The sequence below is a fragment of the Ambystoma mexicanum genome, chromosome 3p (genome assembly GCF_040938575.1).
Source record: "Ambystoma mexicanum isolate Mex_15411 chromosome 3p, UKY_AmexF1_1, whole genome shotgun sequence".
In the NCBI taxonomy this organism is placed as follows: Eukaryota; Metazoa; Chordata; class Amphibia; order Caudata; family Ambystomatidae; genus Ambystoma; species Ambystoma mexicanum.
In genome coordinates this window covers 221585795-221611546 of record NC_090925.1, presented here as the reverse complement: position 1 = coordinate 221611546, position 25752 = coordinate 221585795, and the positions used below count along the sequence as shown (strand labels likewise).

At 47.0% G+C, this 25752-nt stretch overlaps 1 long non-coding RNA gene across 1 annotated transcript in view; it reads right to left on the bottom strand.

Moving 5' to 3' along the window:
* Positions 1-2842: 2842 nt before the first annotated feature.
* The window catches only part of LOC138579523 (uncharacterized), a 136014-nt gene continuing 113104 nt past the window's right edge, over positions 2843-25752 (bottom strand). Inside the window, exon 3 of the long non-coding RNA XR_011304036.1 lies at positions 2843-5443. This is a non-coding gene — a long non-coding RNA (uncharacterized lncRNA). The remainder of the gene's footprint in view (positions 5444-25752) is intronic.

The following is a 25752-nucleotide window of genomic DNA, read 5'->3' as shown; positions in this document are numbered from 1 at the left end:
GTGAGGAACATCCTGGCAGACAACAGGAGGGCTGCCATGGCGACAGGCGGGGGGGCCACACTCGCCAGCGAAGCTGATGCCATGGGAGGAGACAGCCAGTTCATTCATAGATCCCGAGACTATAGAGATGGAGATGGGCGCCGCATCATCCCCAGAAGAAGGTGAGTGACCCAGCACATCCCTGTAGGGTAAACCATGATGTGGCACAAGTGACGTGGAAGTGAGACTAGGCAAGGCAATGCATGTCCCAGGCCCACATCAACATATTTAGTCAAGAATGCGTGCCACAACCTGCCACACACAAATGCATGCTGAGTGCCAATCCCAATGCCAACACACGGGCAACATGACTCGACTGTGCCCATGTTACTCACCACACAGACACCATATCAATGCCATGCCACTAGCCATGCATTGATTGCCCACATGCCCCCTCAGAACACCAAATGCCACACCCCTGTAATAATTGGATGCATGAATGTATGAACATATCACAGCGCTATAGAATATCGCTGCCATGTGACACCATCACTGATGACCTGCATCTCTTCTATCCCTCAGGCACCGATGAGGAAGATGGCAGGCAGGACAGGGGAGCAAGGGCATCTACATCACGGGAAGGGACAAGGGCCACCGCCAGCCCCACCTCCCAGCCCGAGAAACTGCCCAGGCCAACAGGCAGTATGCCAGACCGGGCAGAAACCCAGCAGGAAACACCTGCAGCCAGTGTGGGCCACACACATGGAGTCAAGCAGCAGCCACCCACAACAGTGGGAGGTGTTTCCGTTCCCGCACCGCCAACCACCGCGGACGTTGTGGATGCTGATGTGGACACCGAGGGTGACACAGTCGTGTCCACAACACCCACCCCAAACCTCATTACCACCCTCCCCCCCATACAGAGGCCGACAGCAGCGACAATCCCTGCCTCCACGACTCCGACCTCGGAGAGTCCGACATATGCCCCTTCAAGGAGGACAGTTCCCTGGACGTGGGCCCCACACAAGCACCATCCACCACCCTGGCTACCACCACCCTGGGTACCACCACCCCTGGTACCATCACCCCGGCCACCAGCACTCCCGCTACCAATGACTCCTTTGAGGCTCGTTGTCGAGGGTGGAGGCACGACAGGAGTCGATGCTAGACCTACTGCGGCAACATATTGCCGATGGGAAGGATTCCATGAGGGCCATCGCTACATCCATCGCTGCTAACACTGCTGACATTGAGGCATCCACAACTGCCATGAGGGAGTGTCTGGGGGCAGTTACGCAAGCCCTGATGTCCAACCTGCCTCAAATGCAGCGCCCACACCTTGGAGCAGGCATGGGACCAGCCACTGACACGTCTACTGCTACGACCCCTTCGACCTCAGCCCCCTCAAGCCCCGTGCAGATGACCTGGAGGAGTGCATGGCGCTTGGACATGTCAACCCCGGGTCCCAAAAAGGTGAAGAAGTAGAGTGGGCAGACAATGGCGTTGGACAAATGCAAGTTGGTCAAGGGAACAATCTTTGGTGTACATTTGGGGACATTTGGGGTTTGTAGGGTGGGTGATGGAGTTCACTGGGGTATTTTTGGGGTTTGTAGGGTGGGTGAGGGAGTTCACTGGGGGTTGGGAGGGGAATGTTTACATTATTACTTGTCTGAAAAATACACCCGTTGTGTGCAAGAAAATCAATGACTGGACATACTTCATTTTGTGCATGCACATTTAATGTGTGATGGTGTACAGTGGCGAACTTCAAACAAAACAAGTGTGCATGTCCGCATGCAGCCAATGTGTCACATGACTTTCATGGTCCCTGCGTTTCAGAAGTATTTGTGGATTAGTGCTTGGTGTACAGCATGGCCATCCCGTGCATCACGTAATGGCAGGGGGGCTCCGTCTCCATCCCCTTCATCCTCACCCGGCCCATGCATGCCAATGTCAGGTGGCAGTGGTACATTTGCCCGGACGCACATGTTGTGCAGCATGCCACAGGCCATGGTGATCTTTGCCACCTTTTCAGGCCTGTATAGGATTGCCCCACCAGACCTGCTGAGGCAGCGGAACCGCGCCTTCAACAGGCCAAAGGTCTGCTCAATCACGGTACGGGTGTGCACACAATTGTACTCCTCCTAATGGCTGTTCTGCGGGTTCTGCACAGGGGTGAGTAACCACGGCCTCCAGGGATATCCTCCATCACCTGCAAGCTGACACAAATAGGCGTGTGTTACTCTGAACTGCCACCTACAGGGAGTACAGTCATGGTGGCAGCTATTTGGTGTGGGCATGCACATGTCCCTGTACGCATGCAAAGATGTTACCTAGATGCAATCTATACTGTCATGAGGTGTGGTAGTCTGGATGGCGTTCAATACATGATGCAGGGTGTAATCATGCATGCTGTGGCAGATGTGCAGTGCTATTGCAACAATGTTTAGCCTCCAATGCATGCTGTTCATTCTCCACTATGCATGGTCACACTGACCACATTGCCACAGTTGCAATCCTGTTCATTCATACATTGCTTGCCATCACCATGGTGGCCTGGTTGTGCCTCTTACTTGTTGACATCAATATGCATTATTTGTGATATGTGGCCCAGTGATGTGTCATGTTCCGTTTGAATGGTTCAGGTCAGGAGTGTTTAGCTCTGCATGCGTTCTCCAATCACCGGCTATTGCCACCCAGGTGCAGTATTCCCCCCTTTCCCACCCAGGTGCAGTATTCCCCCCCTTTCCCACCCAGGTGCAGTATCCCCCCCTTTCCCACCCAGGTGCAGTATTTCCCCCCTTATGCATCCCCACACATCAGTGCCCTGAAGCACTGCCATGGGATGGTTGTGCAACTCACCAAGCAGCCAGGCACGTGGTCCAGCATGTCGCTCCATGTGATGGGGTAGCGTGGAGTTACGCGGTACCATGGCATCATCTGCTGATCCAGGAAATTGGGCACAGCAATGTGTGATGATCTTGCTGGAGTCACATACCATTTGCACATTGATGGAGTGGTATTGCTTTTCGATTGCGGTACACCGCCCCTATTGCATGGGGGACTATCAATTCCACATGGGTGCAGTCAGTGCACCGACACAATTGGGCATGCCTGCCAGTGCATGGAAGCCTACTTTGTTGTCTGCTGTCTCCTGGGCAGTCCGTGGTAGGGATATGTGGCTTCTTGCGTGCTTCAGGAGGGCATCCAGCACTTGGTTCAACATGCGTGAAAATAGTGGCTGTGAAATGCCATGCAGATGGCCCACTGTGTGTTGGTAGGTGCCTGTGGCCAGGAAGTGTAGCACAGACACCACCTTTAGTAGCAGGGGGATGGCAGTGCGTATTTCAATGAGGCTGGCAATGTCGTTTTGTATCATGTCCACTATGGTGGTGATGGTGTCACGGCCCAACCGGTACAGGGCGTGGATCTGCTCAGGGGTTAGGTTGAAAGGGCTGGGTCTGGTGTGAGGGATTGGTGGTTGCCTACGAGCCACTGCTGCCTGCGCTGGTGGTAATTGCTGGGCCTGTCTCACCCTCCTTCTCCTCCTGCGTCTCCTCTGTGCTGTCTGTTGTTGATGCTGTAGTTGTTGTTGTTGTTGCTGTTGTTGCTGTAGTTGTAGCAGTATGGGCATGTCCTCTAGCGCCATGATTGCAACAGCTAGTGGTTGCATTTTGGTGTCGGAAGGCGTGTCCTGTGTGGGTGTGCTCATTTTATACTGGCCCAGCCTCCATTGACTCCACCTGTGGGGATTGTGTGCACCTGTGGCAGTTGTCTTGTATCCTGATTGCTGTTTGCGGGTGATCCGCGATGCCTGTATGGCCGGCATTGTGCAGCCCGTGATTACCGGCTTTGCGATGCCGGTATTTGCATGTCTGCGTGGGTTGGGATTTCCCCCTATTACCGGCATGCCGGTATTTGCTCCCTGAAGGGGTGTGTGTACACGCCTATGCCGCTATTAGCGGAACCGTTATTTAGGGTGCCGCTAATACCGGGTTTGCGGGTCGGAATACAACAGAGCAGTAAACTATGCCGGTATTACCATACCAGCATCCTTTTTGCCTTACCGCCAACCTCGTAATGAGGCCCATAGTCTTTGTTCTGTCTGTGGCCCCTCTGTTACATACTGTTGTTCTTCAATGAGCTGCCAGTAGTTGTTCATCATTGGTAGCGTCTTGATTTAATCTTCTTTCATAGGGAAATGTCTCTTTGGACAGCCATCTCAATGTTACTGTTTTCCCTTGAAATCTTCTTCCTGTTTGGAACACTTTGAGATACATCGGCATCATGCTTTGCTGTAGGTATTTCTGTTGCAATCAATTTTCCCAAGGCACTCAAGGCATAGGGGATTAAAGAGCAGACAGGACAGCTCTCCCCAGTGGGGTCCCTATCCATTTTTGACATGTGTGTGTGTCGTTGATTACTTGTGCTATGTGTGTGGGGTGAATGTTTACTCCCTTCGTGTCTGCATTAACACTGCGCTTACCTTCCCTTACCTTGGCAGCAGTGTTTTTCCCTTCCCTCTGACAAGGTAGGCCTTCCTGCTTGGGTCAGGGAATGTTAGTAGGGCGTACAGTGGTAATACTCACTATTACACATAATTTTCAAAGGACCACCCCCATTATTCCGTTCTTCATTAACAGTCCCATCATGAGGATAAGAGTCCTTATTGGCTTGCCCATAACCACTTACGCTGCTGGCTCCTTGCAGCTGATGAGATGATAAAGTTGCCCGCCTGAAAATCATAAGAAAGGCATTAATAGGTTAGTACTTGTTAGTAACCTCAAGCTTCATGAACTAAACAATCACTAAGGGCAAAAATGAAACCTCCCACCCAGACATTTCTTGTTGAGGGTTTCTCAATGTGGGTAAGACAGTATATTAACTATATTCAAGTAGGGGGAACAATTTGGGTTAGGTATTGAATGGAATCAAGGAAATATACTTCAGGGAAACATGATCTAAGGGGTCTGGGTTTTCTGATATAGTGGGCAAGTTGAGTGGGAAAGGGTTCATGGTGATTAGTGAAGGTAACATCAAACAAATTCCCTACACAATTCTAACAACATACAAACGCAACAACCTGCATGTGCGAGGAAAAGAGAAAGAACACAACAGTGTTACAGCTGTCGGGTGCACAAAATATAATTTGAAACTCATTTCAGCATACTATGCACACAGGGGTGTCGGTCCCTATTCTAGCTGCTTCTGTGCATTGGACCATAGGATGGCCAGGTTTCCCTACCTCGAGAGTGTTCATGTTATCTTGCAGTTCATGAAAATCTGTTGCATTGGTCCTTTCATTTTGTTGCTCCCTCGTTGCCAGGGTGACCACCCCTTTGTAGGGCTTGACGCCTTACACATCTAACAAAGTCTGTCAGGAGGGCAAAATGTCCCACTCTAGTCCCTAGCCATAGGAATTTAGTTGTCCGTTGTCTTCATGCCTGCCCTGGGTCCTTTGTATCTGGCGAGAAATGAAAAAGAAGCGCTTGAGACCTGAGAATTGACATATTCTTCAATTTCTTGACCTAACCTTGCTACACTACTCTCACACTATTCAGTGTCCTAGTGGGAGGGGCCAAGGGTACATTTATGCACCGTCCTGTCACCAGCAGGTGGGCGTTGGATGTGGCCAGACCCTAACTTGTTGCACAATTTGAAATGTACCTAGAAAATGGGTAGACAACCACTATCCTGTAGCTGTATCCTTAACAGATCTGGATCATATGCACTTAATTTAGGTGAAGATATTCATGACACACTTGGATCATATACATGTACTTTAAGTGGTGGTGTACAAAAGGGCCTTTGAGTCTTTGTATTTACTGTACTTTACTTTAAGCTATTTATAGTGTGCGCCTTTGACCCAGGTGCATTAGGAGCTGACAAGCTAAACAGGGAAACATAAAGGTGTTAAATCTGTCAGATAAAGTGGCTGTATGTCTAAATTAAGAGGATCAGGTTCCTGAATTAAGAGAAACGCAGGGTTATTAGATCTTTCTTCTGTGGCTCCTCTCACAACTCTCAGTGTGTGCCCCACGGTGAACTGCTGGCACTTTAAGCTGGTACTAATGAAATTTGCTATCATGTATCCCTGTTCTCCCCCCTTTTTCTTTTTTTTTTCCTTTTTCTTTCAATCCCAACCATCACAATTTACTCCCATGCCCTCTGTCCCACCACATTTCCACTTATTAAACCCTAGTCTATTAATTACTAATTTCTTTACGTTTAGCATTGCATTACTCCACTACTTTCATTACTGCTGAAGTTAGACAATATATTTCTCCCATCAGGATTTACTCCTAAATTTTAATACGACCATTATTCTCCAATTCGTACAGAGATTACTCACTTCCCCATGTGTGTTGGCTAAAGCATTTGTGCCAGTACTGTGTTCGAAAGCGCTAGTGGCGTTACTACTTTCACTATGTTATTTTGTCGCCAAAAAGTGTCTGTTGAGGACATTGATCATCCACCCTTTACTTGGAGTTCTCTCCTCCCGTGATGCAGCCCCCTGCAATTTCATAATGTGTTTCTCTGGTGGATTGTTGTACCCTGTTCCCATCACCATGTCCCTCACTCCTTTCAGACAGTGTGTCTCTCCTCCAGTTTCTGTGCTGTGTTCCAGTGCCAGTTGTGAGGGCAACTAGTTTTTCTTTGTGTGCTTAATAATGTGATGGCATTCGTGCACCCCCAACCTTCTCACTTGTCCTGCCTTCCCTCAGTCTCACTACAGCATTTCCTAACCTCTTGACCCCATCAGTCTGATCGATAGTTAGTGAACCGTCAATGAAAGGCACACCTCCCCCCCTCAAGTGCACCTTCCTCCACCTTGTGTGTCTCATTGAATTGCTCTGTGTTATTTGTGTATGCATGAGCCCAGTCTCCTTGCTGAAAGATGTGTGCTCAGAATGTGGCTGAATTTACTCTCTTGCAATGCACTATCTTTACGCACCCCCATTCTGTAGCGTGCACCCCCAATATGCCTAAACAATCTTCCTTACTTTCAGCATGTCTATGCCGGGTATTAAACAAGTTATAGCTTTGTCTGATATGATATTATATGGCATTTGTAATGCGCCTATACACAAGTGTTTCAAGGCGCCAGTAAAATGTTCATATCCAGTCTACTCATGATGTCACAACTGTCCCTTCCCTGATGCATGATCTAGTTGCCCACTGTCACTCAGGAAAGAAAATGTTTTGTTACCTACCACCACCCCTATGCAATTGTCCTCTGCACGATTGAGTGTGCGTGAGTGTGTGTGGCAAAGTGAGACACATTGTTTGTCTGGGGGCTGTCCTATGAAGCGTATAATGACAATCCATTCTCTTTGAAAGGGTTTTCCCCCACCATGGTAACCCCTCCCAGTCATATAACCGGTACTGTTGCTATGGTATCCGTCGGCTCCATTGTGTCAGTGTTCTGTATGTGTGCTGACTGCTGTGCAGCCCCCCTGGGTTGTGATGCTTGTAAGTCCTGGGGTAGTGGTGTTGTCATTTGTGGTGTCTGTGCCTGTACATGTAGTGGTGACAGTGCTTGTGTTGGTGCTTGTGGTGTCTGCTGAAATGATCCCTGTATCTATCCTTGCTGCTGCTGGCCCTGAGCATAATAATTTCCCTGTGCCCTTACATACGATTGTTGCCCATTCCCCCCCCCCTATTTTGCTTTGCTCCCCCAAAATGTCTTGTTCTTGAAACATGTCCTAAATGCCCGCATATCCAGCACTGTAGTGACTCCCTCTCCTGTCCTGAAACACCCCATGGAATGCATTTTGTGGTCCCTGCTGTCCATAGCCCCGAAATCCTCCCTGATTGTGGTGCACCTCTGGTCCAAACCCACGCCCCACTTGGAGTTCCCCCCTTCTTTGAATCCTTGCTGGAGGCCACCCTACCCCATGTATCCTTCCCACATGGGCGGTGCCTATTGTGGTGGTTCTTGATACTGCTGTTGTGGTGCTGGTGTGTATGAGTTGGGGCTGGTTTTAACTGCCCCTTCCATTGCATACTTTAAGAATGTATTTTGTACCAACTTGGCCTCATCTGCCTTTCTGTGCCTCTGCCGTTTGTTTAACCGTCTTCTCTTGCCACAATCTACAATACACACAGTCAATTTCTACCAGGCTATACTTGCTGCCTCCCTTCCATAACCCCATGCATGCTGCACCCAGTGGTCGAAGTGGGTGGGAGCGCTCGGGAGTGGTGCTCCTCTACTTCTTTTAATTAAGTTTTGTCGTTCCTATACTTTCCTATACTTTCCGGAACGGTTTCGTTTTAAAATAAAAGTGTAGGAAGAAGTTGAAACTTCCATTTTCAGTGCACTGCACAGGAAGTTTCCTTAAAGAGCAGGCATTGTGTTTTGGGGTTTTTATTGTGCATGGGAGGGGGCGCGGCGATGGGGTCTGTGGGGAGCGGTGAAGGCCAGTAGGGAACATAGTTCCACTACTTCTTTTCGTACACCTCGACCGCTGGCTGCACCACCCCCTACTGAGCCTCTATCATGTTTGGCTGTGCTGTCTTGTTCAGTCCTTCTCTCCTCCTCCCATCTCTTGCTTTCCCATTCCAGTGAAACCCACTCGCTGACAGCTTTTATGACCCGTTCATCCTCCTGCTTTTGTGCCCATTCCCTTGCCATCTATCCCTTCTCCACGCTCCTTGCTCATAAGCTCCCTCTCTTCCTTCCTCCTCTATTCCCTTTCTTACGTTTCCAGTTCCTCCGCTCTCTTCCAGTCCCTCTCCTTACATTGCACTTTCATTTTCCAGTCCCTCTCCCTTCTCCCTTCTCTCCTTTCGCTCCATTTATTCTGCCCAGTCAAGCTTTTTGCACACCTTCTTCCCACTCTCTATTCCTGTGGTTACTCCTTGCACCTCCCCCGTTATCTTCCCCTTAATTTTGAAAAATACTTGTGCTGCTATCCATTCCTCTGTACCTGTGCCTTGAACTCTGCTTTCATGCACTGCAGTCCTCCCTTGCTCGCTTCTGTGCTGCAAGTGGGTTGTTCTGCACCTTCCTGTTTGTTCTCTTTAGTGTATTGTGATGGTTTGTATGTGGTGTTTAAATGTCCTGCTGCTTTCAGTTCTCTCATGGAATGCATTCCTTGCTTACCATCTGTGTCATCAAATATTACACTCCCAGAGGTGCAGAAGGGTGAGACCCCACTTCCCTCTGCTCATGTTGGTTCAGCATCTGCTGACGCCTCGCCACTTTCCTTTCCTTCATGCGCCACAGTTCAACTGTAGCCAGGCGCTTTTTCAGCTTCTTCAGATGCCAGCCGCATGCATTAACTGGTTGTGGATTTACACCGGGTGGGAAACAATAAACAGCAATGACTATAATATCAATCAGATCAAAAGCTCCTTTTTAGTTTGAGCTAATAGGTGGCACTTTAGCGCCATCTGAAAGCAAAAACTATTGCATTAGAATACAGATACAGAGAAATGGCATGTTTGAGGAATACAAAGCTTGAAGGTGTTGTTTTATTTGGCCACCCATTGACTGTGCACGGCCATGCTAATCCCTATGGCCATTCTCACCCCGTTCATGCCCCTTCCCGCCCAAAATACCTCCTCATGGGAACTCTTTGATCCCGCTTTAAGTAAGCTTTACCATCAAACATTGCGCTCAATGCAGTCTTCTGTGAATTAATGACTTAATCGGAGTTGTAAACGCGCTGCTGGTGTAATAAAAATGTCTTGACCAGGTCTGCCTCAGTCACTTGATTTAGAAGCACTATGCATGCCTTTCTCTGAAGTCCTGTTAAAAACAAGCATTGGCAAAGCCAACAGGTTTGGCTTGTGTATTAGTATTAGGCATTTGCCATGCACTGTTTTGCAGTGCCCAGGTACTTGCACCATTTTGCTCCTACTACCATCAATGGCCAGTTAATACCACAACGGCAGTCCCTGGCAAGTGCCTTTCCCATGCCTATACAAAAGCCCAAACTGTTGGCATTGCCAATGCTTGCTTTAATTAGCATTGTCCACAGTCATATGCAGGAGAAGTGCTGGAAATACAGTGGAATCCCAGCGCGTGTCAGGGGGCGGGTTGAGGGTGCAGGGGTGGGAATTTAAGGAGAATGGCTGTGAGCAATGATGGGGTAGAAATTCTTTTATATTTTTGGCTGTCCCGATTTTTCCTCTTGAAAATCTGGTCACCCCATCAAAGACTATGTCTGACATAATTAATACAGTGATGAGTAGTGACTAAAGCACTGACTCAGGCCCACACTACTGCTAAAGAAGCATCGATGCCAATCATAAAGGTAGGGAAGTCACAGTACAATAGATATTCCTTGTTCGCCTCTTTAGATAACACGTGCCGAGGACAGGCTATACTCTTCATGAGGCGTGTGAGCTGGTACAGATGCAGGACAAACAGCAATGGTACCAAAATTAAATAATGTCCAACATAGGGTCTATACACATAGAAACTTGAATAAAACTGACAATGCACTCAAAATAATTAAAAACACTACTGGACCACCCCTTTAAGGGAAAACACAATGAAAGCAGACCTTAAAATAAAGGGGCACTCTGGGTTTCTAGACAGGGGAGCACACTCAAGATTATACAGCAGGAAATGTTGCATTTCAATGAAGATGCCTTTTAAAAAGGTAGAGAGTGGGGTCTTACATGCAACCAGGTCTTTTAATCCAAGCAAGGGGACAGGACCACTTCAAGGTCAGCACTGAACCAGGTTTCTAAGAGCTTCTTGAGGCAATGATTTGGTGTTGCGATGGTGAGTAGGTCGACTGGGCCCAACACGCAGTATGGTCGAAGCATCACTGGCTTGTGTCAAAAAGAAGCTAGGAACGGGCAGGCGATGTTGGGTTGATGTAGCTCACAAGTGGATTGAGTCGGGAAATGGGGCCTATGGATGTTCCTTGACTTCTGGGTTGCTGGAAGAACCAGACTGGGGTCTCCAGAGGCAAGATGAGTCCCTTCTTCACTTCCCAACCTGGAAGGTTGGGGCCAGTCTTGCGTGTTGTTCCCAGTCGCCCTGCTCACCAAACGAACACCAAGGTTTGTAGGGGGCACATGCAGGTGTTCTATTACCTTCAATGGCAGGGCCCCAGGTACCAGTGCCTCAGTTGCAGTAGGCCTTGTCCACAGATCAGTTTCACTCCAAATTTGCCCTTAGGTGAGGTAATACCTTTCCTCTTCCTTGGAGCCTTGTGTCTTCACCTCTTTGGCAGAGGACTTTGAATCCCCAACAATGTTTGATGTGATTCCTTCTTGTCCTGACGTCCAAACACAACTCAACCAAGAGAAGGGTTGCCTTCTCTTGCAAGGATACATTGTCACAGCAGATTGGTCCAAAGTAAGCCTGCAGTCAGTTTCCCAATGCAGGCTGCTTTAACAAGTATCCTTTGCCTTCTGATAACATAACCAGAGTGCTTTGTCTGCAGGAAGTGGGGTGGGGACAGGAAGTGCAGGGAGCCCTTGCAGAATCTATGATTTTGAAACCGTTCTCTTGGCCAAACTCTCTCCTCTGGGCTACTATAGCATCACCCCCTTCCCATGTCTGCCTACTTGTGTCATTCTTATGTGAGAGTGACTTGGTTATGTCAGGGCTGTCTTTGAAGCACTAGTTCCCTGAGGAACTCTGGGGAGGGTTCCTCTACCCTGGGAGGAAGGTTTTGGCCTGCCTCAGGCGGACTTCATATCCAAAATGTAGTTCTGTGTTCAATTGTGTATTATCTATTCTCTAATACTGAAAATCAATGCACCCTTTATGTAACTCAACTGTTTCAATATTTTTCCTGTGTTGGCATTGTGTAGCAGCAGCAAGTATTTAATGGTTTGCTTCGACGAATGAAGCTGCCACCGGCTTAAAAATCATTGGGAGAGTAACTATGTTGCTACAGCATAGGTATTGTTCAACCAATACCTGGCACCTCTCTGCCACCGCATTGCTGCTCTCTGCTCCAACTTCCAGTTCTATGCGGATGACACCCAGCTCACTTTCATTCTCCCCTCTAACACATCTTCTCCTTCTCTCATCCCGGATTGTCTGTTTGCAGTTCAGTTGTGGTGTCCCGCCAATGATCTCTGCCTGAATGCCAGTAAGACCGAGATCCTCCTCATCAGCACACATGCACCCCTCTTTCCCACCACTCTCTGGCTGGCCTCCCTTGGCCCTATTCTTTCTCCCACCTGTGAGGCTAAGAACCTCAGGGTTATCTTCGACTCCACACTCTCCTCTCCTCACATTTCCGACGTCTCTAAGAAGTTATGTTATGTCATGTTACATAATCTTATACAGCACACAGTCACCCGAAGGCATCATGGCACTAGAGAGGGCGGAGCCCACGAGAGGCAGAGAAAGCGCAAAAAACAAGCATGTCAAGACTCAGAACAGTAACGTCTTTAGAGCCTTTCGGAAAGATATATGATTGGTTAGTAGCTTCAGTGACGGAGGGAGGGAATTCCAAAGCTGAGCATCAGCCACGGAAAATGGGGATCAGATGGACGGTCCTTCTCAATATTTTCAGCTGAAGATGGCCTGTCTGGCAGACCGCTGATACCTGAGCTGCCATTGACAAGTTGTTCATCATAGACCCCCAGGTTTTTGATCTTGGTGGAGTGCACCGGGAGTGGACCAAGAGAGAGGGGCCAGAAAGAGGAAATCCAAAGTGACTGGACAGGAGGGGATCCTACTACTATCATCTCTGTTTTGTCCCAATTCAGCTTCAACCAATTGTAGTCCATCCACTCACCTATGGCCGCCAGGCACTTGTTCAAGCACGCTGACGCCTCAGCCGATGAAGATCGAGGCAGATCAGCAGCTGGGTATCGTCGGCGTACGAATAGCACCTGACGCCGAGGGAGTGGATGAGACACACTAACAGGAAGTTTAAAAAGAATGGGGGACAAAGCAGATCCTTGAGGGACACCACAGCTGAGGTGACAGGCCTTAGAGGTGAACGGAGGAAGAGAAAGAGTTTGAGACCTATCTGACAGAAAAGAAACAAACCAGGCAAGTGGCTGGCCCGATACCCCAATCTGGCTCAGGACGGAGAGCAGGACGGCATGGTCAACGGTGTTGAAGGCCGCTGACAGATCGAGAAGAATCAGGGCTCCGACACTGCTGCTGTCAACCAGGCTGGCCATGTCGTCCTGTACGGAAACCAGGACACTTTCCGTAACTCTACCCGGATGAAAGCCAGACTGGGCTGGGTCAAGGAAATTAGAGGACTCAAGAAAAGAGGACAGAATGGGGGTAAGCAGTGATTCAAGAAGCTTCATCAGAAAAGGAAGAAGAAACTACCAACTGCATCTCCCCAGAGGTATTGTTCCTTTCCTCTCCTTCCCCTTAAGCTCACTGTCTGCAGAGCTCTGGTTCTCTCTGGGCTTGACTACTGTAAAAGCCTCTATTTAAATCTGCCTGCCTCTACTCTGCGTCCTCTGAAACTCATCCAGAACAGGACTGCAAGACTTGTCCCTGGCCTCAAACCCAGGGATCATATCTCTCCAGCACTGACATCTCTCCATTGGCTCCCAGTGTCTGCAAGGATCAAGTTCAAGGCCCTATTCATTGTCCACAAGGCCTTCTGGGGCCGGAGACCAAGATATCTCCAGCTTTCTCTTCTGAAGTATCTTCTTACACGAGCTCCTCGCTCCTCCACCTCCAACTCCTTGAGGGTCAGTTGCTTTTTGAAGCAACAAGTTGGGGGCAGATCTCTCTCTTCGGATGGTGCCTCCCTCTGGAACAGCCTCCCTGCACCTTTGAAACTTGAGCAGAACCATCTCCGGTTCCAGAACCAACTAAAAGACTTTCCTCTTTGCTTCTGCCTACCCTATTCCTCTTCCCTGCCGATCTCCTGTCTGATAGTGCACGGGTTACCTGGCTACCCTCTGAACTACAGGCCCAGCTCCCTGCCCTCCCAGTTGCATACCTGCACTGCCTCTTGGGGCTGTATCTGCAACCCTATAGTCCCCCTACCTGCACTTATCTAACACTTGTTGTCTGCACTTAACCCCTGCACTGCCACCTGCTGGCTGCACTTCTTGTTTTTCGATGCTTTGTCCTATGTCTTGCACTTGCTCCTCCCCCCTTCCCCTGGTACTCCCCCCCCCATGCACCTGCACAATCTCAATGTCACTTGGCCTAGTAAGAGCATTGTCTTGTCCTCCCTTTGTTCCCCTCTGTTACCTTGTCGCGCCTTGAAACACTTGTGTATAGGCGCACTATAAATGTCATATCATATCACCGGTCTCGGTGTCATTCTGTCACATCCTAAAAATATTCTGTATCTGCTATGTTGAGTTGGTGTAAAGTTTCAGACGTGACGCAATCACGCCATATCACATGAAGGCCAACACTCTGCCATCTTGCGGTGGTGTTGTAAGAAAGAACATTTCCAAGTTGATTATGATCAATATCTAAAAACACAATTTTAATGAATTTCCAAACTGTCCAGCATATTACTTTCTGAAGAGGGCTTACTTTTACCCTTTTGTAAACAAACATTACTGTACATGTATATTAAAGGTTTATTAGTATTTCTCGCCTTATCTATTCAATGTCTATGCTGAAATTCTTGCAGCAATAAAACATGCTAACGCCTAATACTTGCAACTCTACACAGAAGATTTGCAAGTCCTCCTGAACTTAAAAGCCCACAAAGTTAGTGCTGTTGGTGATGTGTAACCAACACAACACAGCCTACGTTCAAGAAATCATGATTTTTGGGATCCCTAATTCCAGCACCCTACCTTTTCAATGGACCATCCTAATAGGCCCGTCCCCATCCCCGCCTGTTCAGGTTAAGAACCATGAGGTGATATTTGACACCAACCTAACATTCCAACTACAAATCAATATCATAGCACAAAAGTCAAGTTTTTAACTCCACATTCTAAGGAAAATCATCTCCTAACTCAAAATGCCCCACAAAATCAATGTTACTTGAGCATTGGTGCTCTGACACCTTGATTACAATGGGAGCTGTGGGACTGGCATGGTATCAAGAGAGATAACACAGAGAACAGAGGTATATTTCTAAACAAAGCGTTATTAATAATCAGGATGGTATAACACCTAACTAAGCCTATGCTATGGTGGAATTTTCCCTACATAAATAATATAAGCAAAGTCTATGTCCACAAGTTCATATCAAAAGTCTTTCTATGTCAAAACCTATGCTTGTCATCACAACTACAACAAAATCTAGTGGGGACATTTTCTGAACCAAAAAATAAGTGTTCAAGTTCAGTACAGTTCCAATGTAACATTGTTTCAAATAGGTTTGATAACTTTCTAAAGTTACCTTTTGTAGGTTTTCACATCAAAAGAAGGTCTTGTACTCCCTTTTCCCCAAGTTTAAATGTACTCATGTTCATACAACACTGTGATCTTGGCACTCCCTTCCCCAAGATAAACACTCTCTAGTTCATTGTTTTTCGAGTTCCCTTCCCCAAGATTTATACTGAACAGTTGACTTGCTCCCCCAGTTCTCAAGTTTATGAGAGAAAGTTTGGTCCATTTCATCAATCCTTTTGTTAGCTTCACCAAGCCTCACAGTTCCTTGTTGCTTTTCCAATATTTAGTGGTTTCTGGTCTAGGCCCAGTTATTAGAGCACACGGTCCACCCATCACAGGTCACCCAACCAGCAACCACGTACTTTGTGATTTGGCTTCTAGAGTTTAAAATGTCAGTATTAGGAAACTTCCTGGTTTACGTGCAGTTATCAGACCACACAGTCCACCCATCACAGGTCACGCAACCATAGGTTTCTCCAATGTCATTGTTCAGTTATATAACATTCACTAGGTTTCACTCAAACCATGACTTTCCTGCAACTCCAGATTCAGGGAATATAATGTTGTGTTACATTCTTCAGGAAAGCACCTTTCATTATTTTCAGCCTTCACAAAATGGAACTTTAAGTTGTGCAAGCTTGAATGGCACCTTTTTATGCAGTTCGATATTCAATAAGTGTAGTTCTCAATTGTGTGAGCTTAAACAGCTCCTTTTGTGAAGTTCGGCATTCAGCAAATGCAGTTTTTACTTATGCGAGTGAAAGCAACACACTTTGTGTAGTTCGGTATTCAATAGAAGTGGCTTTGACTCGTGCAGGCTTAAGCAGCACGTTTAAAAAAAATGTTTTATTAGTTTCTACAACCAACAAACAAACAAACGAAAAACAACACTTACAGTGCATATCACAATATTGCAACATTTTACTTATGCCGATTAATGACCACTGACTACCCTATTCCCCCCTCCCCCATTCGAGCCTCCTTCATTCTGTCCATTTTACCAATTCAATTTGAGTCCCTTTCCGCTGAGTCCTGGCCCGTAGACCAGTCTCGGGTGGGCTCATACAGGGTGGCTATCAAGCGTTTCCAAGCCATCAGGGATTCTGTTTCTTCTTCCCCTCCTTTATCTCCCGCCTCTTGCCATACTCCCGTTTCAGCCTAAGACCATTTCTGCAGATCTCCCCACCAGACTTCTACCCTTGGCCTGGTGCATGCCTTCCATCCCATGGCTATTCTGTGTTTGGCAAGTATATATGATAGATCCTTCAGTTTGCTTACATGTCTTATTTGGCGAGGTCTAGGGAACCCTCCTAATATACATGCCCACTCTGATTCCACATTTAGCTTGACTCTTTTCTCGTCTCGCCGTTGTGCTATTTCTGCCCAGAACTTTCCAATTTCCGGGCATGCCCAGAACATGTACATCATTCCAGCATTTTCCTCCCCGCATTTGGGGCATTTTTGTTGCTCTGCGTTTTTAAACTTGGCAAATTATTGGGGCGTCATATACGCCCTGTGGGTGACATATAGTTGTATTTGCTGTAGCCTTGCATTTCTGGACACTTTCTAGTGGTAACTCTGCGCTCGCTCCCACATCCCATCGCTCATGGGTCCCCCTACTTCTTCCCAATCTCGTCTCAGTCGGGTCAACTCTTTCCCAACCCTGGACATCAGAAGCTCATATAATCTAGAAATCTTGTGCCCTCCCTCTGTTATGTCATGTATCGTTTCAATAGCTATACCAGACGCTGTACATGACCCATTCCTGATGGAAACACCGATTGGGCGCATCCCTCCCTTCCTGATTCAGGGTGACAATGGACCATCTGCACGTACTTCATTTGATACAGGATTGCCCACTTTGAAAGCTGCCCTTCTTAGCACAAGATCTTTGGTGCAACACGCCCCTGAAATATCAGACATAATATGCACATTGAACATTGATTGCTTATTTTGGACTGAAACGTGGTTACATGATGCAGCCACACACTCTGCCTTGCTGGCTACCCCACCTGGGTTTAAGATCTTTTGAGCCGATCGCAGCAATGCTAGAGGGCGGGTGTTGCCATTATTGTATGTGAGTCTTGGAAATGGCATCTGTCTGATGACATTGAGCTGGATAGCTGTGAGTGCTTGCATCTTAAGGTCAGTGTGGACTTCAATACCACCATGTCTTCAATCATTCTATATAGACCACCACATAATACACCACTTTTTGAAGAGCAAATCATGTCACTTCTTAGTGACCTATTAAAAACGTCTTCATATATGCTAGTTCTTGGCGATTTTAACCACTGGGCCTTGAATCACACTGATGCAGAAGCCAGTGCTCTAGTAGCTGCCTTCTCTGCCATTGGTCGTAACCAACACATGGAGGTTCCTACTCACAAGGACGGCAACATCCATGGATTGGGTACTCTCTCACTATCTGAGCCTGTCAATCCCCATTTGTACTACTTATCCATGGACAGATAATTTCCTAATCTCCTCTGACCTCTTGTTACCTAGTGCTCCCTGCTGAGTTAACTGCCACTACAGAGTTACTCAAAGAGTACGCAATTTAAGTAAGGTCACTCCCAAAGCATTTGCTAACATCGCCACACCATTACTTACAATTGTGACCCTTGCCCCAGAGAAAATAAGAACTGTTAAAACAGAAGCTAAGAATAAAAACTGGTTTAACAGCAGCAGCATATTACATAGAAAGATCTTGTGAACAAGCATCCATACACAGAAGCAAAGGCTTCATACTTGCAGGCAGCAATAGCCTACAAAAAGGTTATTTATTATAAATGCCAAGAAAGAGAACTTTAGTAGCAGAATTTCTAGTGCTAAGCCTGCACCCAAGGAAACGTCCGCCATTCTTAAAGATCTTGAGGGCACCAAACTTAATGTCACCAATTACTACTAGAGTGACAGTTGGTGTGAATCCATCCAGTCTGGTTTAGCCAAAAAACACAGCCAGAACATTTGATCCCGGACGGCTGACCTTAAGGATAATCCACTGCCGCTCCCTCCTGGTAACAGAGTCTCAGGAGTCACAGGAAGTACAGACATTGCAATTCCCCAGTTCCATGTTTGTCAAGTCTCCAAGGCAGATAGCAACAGGATTGTATTAGGTATTAGGCCTGCCACCTGTAAAGGTAATGCGTGCCCTGCAAGTATCATTAAGGGCTAGATTAGTTGACTTGCCCCATTGATAACCTATATAGTGAACTCATCCTTTGCCACTTCTAGCATGGCTTTGAGCCTCAAAGTAGTATGGGTAACTCCACTGCTTAAGTAGGCGACCCTTGACCCCGGGGTTGCAGGCAACTTCCGTCCTTTAACCAATTTCCCTTTCATGTTACAAATCATGGATAGGGCAATTTACCTGCAGCTCCAGGAACACATGGAAAATCATGGCCTTCTTGGAATACCGCAGTCTGGCTATCGAAATCTTATGGAACAGAGACCACTCTGATTGATCTCAGACAAGTCTCACTGAAATTGTAGAACATTCTCACACTGAGCTACTTATGTTACTCGACTTGTCTGCAGCTTTCGATCTCACCGTCCACCCACTACTGCTAAACAGACTTCTCAAACTTTTCAATTGCTCTGCGCCAGCTACAGCTTGGATTAGTTGCTTTCTGGGGCGGCAAATCTCTAGAGTAATAGCAGCAGATTTTAAGGCGTCACCAGTTTCTCTATCATGTGGTGTTCCACAGGGTTCGTGTTTATCCCCTGCAGCATTCATCCTATACATTCGACCACTGTTTATCCTCCTGGATGAGGAAGGGATCAAATATGCTTACTACTTAAATGACACTCAGCTGATTTTTGAATGAACTGGTGTTTATGACATTGACTCCTAGACAATCAATCATGTCTATTCATTAGTAAAAACCTGGATGGCTGTCATCTCACTGGCCTTGAATGACAGTAAAACTCAGCTGCTCTTAGTTGGGGCAGCCCAGAGACTGAGGAAACCTTAGAAGAGGTACAAACAATTCGTTATCACTGGCTGTAATATTCTGGTGGCATCTTCTGTAAAGACCTTGGGAGACGTTTTGAATTCAAAATTATCCATTGAGAAACATGTCGCACACCTTAGATCTTGCTGTGCATATACAACCAAGTTAATAAAACAGATCAGGCCTTACCTTTCTTCCACCAACCTTGCCTACCTTGCCGGGGCCTTAATCAACACCAACATCTACTACTGTAATGTCCTGCTGGCTGGCACCTCAAAAACGAATTTAAAATAATTGCAGACTGTACCGTATGGTGCAGTTAGAGCTGTAAAATGACTCTGAAGGATGGTACATGTCACCAAGGCCCGGGGAGAGCTTCATTGGCTCCCGGTGCATCATAGAATCACACACAAAATCCTGCCCTTAACGCACAAATGTCGTTCTGGATGCGCTCCTGGTTACCTTGTGAATCGTGTACAGGAAGCTGTGGCTTCCAGAGTACTCAGATCTAACAACAGGAATGAAAGGCTCCAGAAGGTACGTATTAAAATAAAGACCTTTGGTGGCACAAGCTTTAACTACTGTGCCCATGAGCTGCTTCGAAACAAGCTTCCACCTCTTCTGCGGGAGGTTACGAATCTGAGTTGCTTTAAGAAAGCCATACCAACCTACTTGTTGAACTCCAATGACTAATTGGTTACCACTGCTACCTTGTGACCCACCTGGATTTTGAATACTGTCTGAATACTGCTGGTTGTTGGCACTTTCTCATGAGGGCAAATGGCGCTTTATAAGAAATGAAATAAATAAATAAAATATTAGCCGATAGCAGCCCAGGGCCCAAGTTCATGAGGGCCTTAACTCCAGACCCTGGTGAATTTTCTAGACAGTAAAGACCGCCAATTAAAGTATTCTTGTCATTAGAGACCCACGGCCAAGCCCAGAGGTGCTAATAGTGTAAGCCCCTCACCTAAAAGCTTTAAGCCTACAGATGCTGCTGACTATGGTCAATAAGTAAAATGGTGGTGCGGTTCCGAACAGAGTCCATCTTCCATTTCCATGTTCAGGGAATGAGGAGTCAGAGTGCCAGAGGAGGAAATGGGGAGACGCGAGGTACGGGGAGTACAGCCAGCAGATACCTCTAGGTGGGGGCAGTGGGAGGGCCGGGCTCACTTGGAGCTCATGCTAGGAATGTAAGTTTCAGTCTGCAACCCAAGTGAGGTGAATGGCTCATGCCAAGTTGCTAATTCACAAGAAGGCAACCAGATTGGTTCTGTGCATAAAGCCATGGCATTGGATTTCTCCAGGCTTAATATTCTTGATGTGCCTGTGAGTACTGTGTCCTCAACAAAAGCAGCCCTATTTACCTCTATCCCTGCATCAACAAGTATAATCTCAAAAGAAACCTGAGATCCACTTCAAACCATCATCTTTCTAAACTCTGCTTCAATATAGCGAGGCACTGAAGTAGGTCCATTGGAAAGCAAGGTGCTTAAAACTGGCACCCCCACCCTTCTAACCTGATAACCAAATCCAGATTCAGAAGACTCCTGAAACATTGGATGTGTGTGATTTTTCTTTGGCTCAATTACCCGTGACTGCATGGGAAATGTACGCAATAAAAAAGGTTTGTACATTTTCCATGCGGACATCCATTCAAAAACAACCCCAGATCCATACAATCACACAACCCACCCACACCCCCAACACACCCCCACCGTCAACACACCCTCTACTTACCTTTCATCCCGACGCGCTGTGTCATTGCAGCGCCGGTTCCCTTTCACTTTCATGATCAGGAACCGCCACCGCAGGGTCCTTTTTATTTTTTTAATTTTTTTTTAAAACTTTTAGTCGGGTCAGCTCCAGTGTTGTCTCCCACAACACCCCGCTCACTAACACCCTGTATAGTATAGTGAGCGGGGTGTTGCAGGGGACATCGACGCAGCCCCCAGCCTTTGTTTTCTTTTTTTCGGTCAGGTGAGCTGCGGGGGTATCTCCTGCAACCCCCGCTCACTATACTGTTTAGTATAGTGAGCAGGGTGTTTGTGGGAGATACCCCACAGCCCCTGGCTTTTTTTCACTCGGGTGACCTGCGGGTGTGTCCCCTGCAACCCCCGCTCACTATACTTTTCGTGGTATGTGTTTTAGGTCTTTTGGTGGGGTCGGTAATTTATTTTCGGCAATTTCGGACTATTCCAAAACATTGGGCCTCATTACACGGAAGGCGGTAAGGGTTAACGGTCACCGGTAATGGTACTGGTGACCGTTAACCCTTACCGCCTTACTACGAGGTCCCTTTGCGGGTAGGTACTTTAACGCCTGCTGTTTAGCAGGCGTTAAAAACCAACCGGCAAAAGGACCAGGGTTCTAATTACGGTACCACAATTTGCGGCACCGTAATTAGCGCCTTCCCCATTCCCATAGAGCCCTATGGGGCAAAAATGGGAATGGGGAAGGGCAATGGGGGAAGGGGGAATTACCGCCCCGCCAACCTTGGAATAGGGCGGTAATTCCCCTTTCCACCAAGGCGGTGCCGGTATTTTACCGGCATGGACCAAGGTGCTAATAGCACCTTGGTCCTCCGCCTACCGTGTAATGAGGCCCATTGGCTCTAAACTCCTAATATCCTGCAAAACCACGGCCCATATCCATTTCTCACTGGACTCCTAAACATCTACAGTCTGCACACTTTCTCTAATAAACTAAGCACGTATACTCATTACCATGCTTGCCAGTCAGACAGGACACATTGCATTAACCTCGATTCTGCCTCCATGGCTCTGCAAAAGGGTTATTTAACTTGTCATTGCATTCAGTGGAGTAGCTTTGCTGAAAATGTTGGGGTGACATAACATCTGTAGAAAAGGTGCCCCAGCCAAATGAATGGGGACAAAATAGTGTGCCATGAATGTTGCTGGGGGACAAACACCCCTGCCTCACCCTAAAATTATACCCATGCCTGCATTTGTGCATATGTCAGTACGCATTTAGAAAGAGTGCAAGGGCTCCTCTACTGAGAACGAGTATGGTTCAAATAACCTGTTCTATGACGGGGAGAAATATCCATTCGTATATCAGTCTGGTGCCACACTGGCTCAGCAATGTGGCCGAAACATATGTCTGGGGTTGCTAACGATAGTCTTGTTGAGAGGATTCAATTAGACTGGGTGTCATTACTCTCTTCGACTTCTGGAGATTTGGTTCCTTCGTATTACATATGCTTTCTTCATCTTTATTTGTTCAATACTTGGCATTCGCACATGTTCACTCATTTGTTTAATCTAAGAGAAATATGTTCTGCATACATTGCTTCTCCTCGTTGACTCCCTTTGTGCCCTTCAGTTGTTTTTTGCTGTGGCATCCTTGTTCCTTGGCCACCAGCTTTGTTCATGCACAAATTTGTATTTCCCGCATCTGTCAGTTCTGCAACCCTGGCCTCTCTCCTTCAAGCTTTTCACTTACTTTTATTCAGAGCCGACATTCAACTTTTCAACATGTCCGCTTTACCTGTGTTATATTTTCTACTGCAGCAAGCTTCTATGTGACTCATTTTACCTTGTGTTTCTGCGTATATACATTTAATACACATCTGGTTATTTATCTTCTTTATATATGTGGTTTCTTCTTACTTGCATATATGCTTGCTCTCGTTTCTTCAGTTAAATCTTCATTCTTTAGGTATTCTCATATCATTTCAGTGTGTCATCGTGTCTTCTCCTTATGACATCACTTTGAGGCAGTCAGATTTCATTTACAGCTCTTCAATATTCAGAAGTGTCTGCAGATTTCCTGCTACCACTTATGATATGATATGATATGATATGGCATTTGTAACGCGCCTATACACAAGTGTTTCAAGGCGCGACGAGGCAAGGGAGGGGGAAAAGAGGGAAGACAGACAATGATTTTACTAGGCCAGGTGTCATTCAGATTGCGCTATTGCATGGGAATTAGGAAGGGGAAAAGTGTGTGTGGCAATGGGGAGGGGAAAGTGCATTACATGGGATAATAGAATAAATAAGATAAATAAAAAATACGGCCAGCTGGTGGCAAGTGCAAAGTAAGTGCAGACATAGGTGCTGGTAGGGGACTGTAGGGATACAGAAAACAGTCCCCAGGTGCAGGGGTTGCCAGGGAGGTAGTGCAGGTGTGCAACTGGTGGGGCCTGGGCCCGGGATCAGAAGGGTGGCCAGGTAACCAGTGCAGTTTCAGTGCCAGCCAGGAATTCAGCAGGGGAGAGAAAGTAGAAGCAAAGAGGAAGGTTTCAAGGTGCTTCCGGAACCAGAGTACGTGCTCCTCAAGTTTCAGGGAGGCAGGGAGGCTGTTCCAGAGGGAGGTCCCAGCGAAGAGAGAGATCTACCACCATTCGGTACATTTCGGTATGGTTGTCATAACGTCTCTCATATACTCAAAACAGTATTGGAATGATACATGGTGTTATGCCAGTGTCTTCTTGCTCGTCATCCAGTATGTCGGCGGTGACGGGGCTGGTTCTATCAATGACGTGCACGTCTGCTTCTCTACATAATTATTCTGTCGGAACACCCGGAACACTCCGAGAGGATTTCAAGCTGTGAACTGCCTTCCTCTGCTCAGCAACACACAGGAGGCTTCCACTTGATGGAATTCAACCCTATGGGCCTCATTACACGGAAGGCGGTGAGCCATGGCGCTATTAGCGCCATGGCTCATGCCGGTAAAATACCGGCACCGCCTTGGCGGAAAGGGGATTTACCGCCCCATTCCAAGGTTGGTGGGGTGGTAAATCCCCCTTCCGCCATTGCCCTTCCCCATTCCCATTTCTGCCCCATAGGGCTCTATGGGAATGGGGAAGGTGCTAATTACGGCACCGCAATTTTGCGGTGCCGTAATTAGCTCCGAGGTCCCTTAGCGGGTTGGTTTTTAACGCCTGCAAAAAGCAGGCGTTAAAGCACCAACCCGCTAAGGGACCTCGTAGTAAGGCGGTAATGGTTAACGGTCACCGTTACCGTTAACGGTGGCCGTTAACCATTACCGCCTTCCGTGTAATGAGGCCCTATGTATGCATAAATCGCCTCTTTGAACAACACAGAGCTATCGACAAGTATTTGATGCAACGCATAGGTGAAGCAGGGTCATCCAGCACCTGGACAATGGGGTCTCATGAAATTACTCATCCAATTTCCGACGCCATTCTGGTATGCAACACTGTGAGCAATGGGAACACACCCATCAGTGATGTGATCCTGCCCTTTCGTTTATGTGCTCAAAAACAAGATAGAGACCATGGGGCAGGAAATTAGGGATGACAACGACATTTAAGCTGTGCGCATAGCCAATGGCATTCACCAGCACTTACAAGCAAATGCAAAATCAAACTAGTCATAGTTGGGTATGGGGAGTACATCTGTGCCACAATTATACACTAATCCTACAGATTCTGATTGTTTGCTTTTTCAGATCCAAGACATGCATCCTGGATTGAATGGCAGCACAGGTGTTGGAGATGTCTCTGTTGCAACTTTGAGGGAAGGATCTAAAGGAAATGGCCATTTCTTCCACCTCCAAACAGTGCAGCCTCAGTGGCACCCCATCAGACCCCTCCCCTCAAAACTGCCACTAAACACCCAGGACAGTGTAAATAAACAGCTTCTTAATGTTTAAGTCTGTCTTCTTCCATAGTAGATTCCAAAGATCAGTCCAAAGCAGACAATGCTATTTGGAAAACAGCTAGATTTGAGTTCAACACACTCAGAAGAACAATTGTCTGTCTCAAGAAAGACAGCAGATAAAATGCTTGAGCAGTAAATCACAGATAATGAGACGTTGACCATACATGACACACATCTGCTTTATTGGCAAAGCAAAATAGAGCAGTGGCCAACTGTAAGCAGCCTGGTCATCAAATTGCCAGTGTGCCCTGAATCCAGTGTCAATTCTGAAATTATTTTAGTGCTCTGGTGGCCAGAATTGGAGACAGAACATTGGCATCCTGGTGATGCTGAAGCTGAAGCAACACTTCCTACTCCACCAATGCAATGGCCGAGCAGATGGGGCCTTGGACCATCTGGAGACTTTGAACATGTGGACTCAGATGACCACAATGCAGAGGATGGCACAGTGCACTTTACCCCAAGTTAAGTATTTTACATTATGTGACATTGAGCAAAAATGCAAATGTATGTAGGTATTTGCCTCACAAATGGGAAATATCAGCCTTTAGGAGCTACACAAGAAGGAACCAACCCACACCACTATTACAGGCCACTAGCCCACATGCCATAGGCTCTGTGTCAATCACAGACCCTGCCCCCTCTCACCTGGACACTGTGACACTGGGAGGGGGTCACCACTGGTTGCTGTCTCTTTTTAAGGTACAGTTCCCACACCAGTTCAAAATTCTTTTGGAGCAGTGACTTACCAGAGCTGCTGGAAGTTCCCATCTGAGGCTTCTGATTTCCATCAAAGAAAAAGGGACAGATGTTTATAGTATTTAGGCTGTAGAATAGTATTGTTTAGAGTTTAAAGTGTTTAGGATTTAGAGTGTTTAGATTGTATAGTGTCTAAACA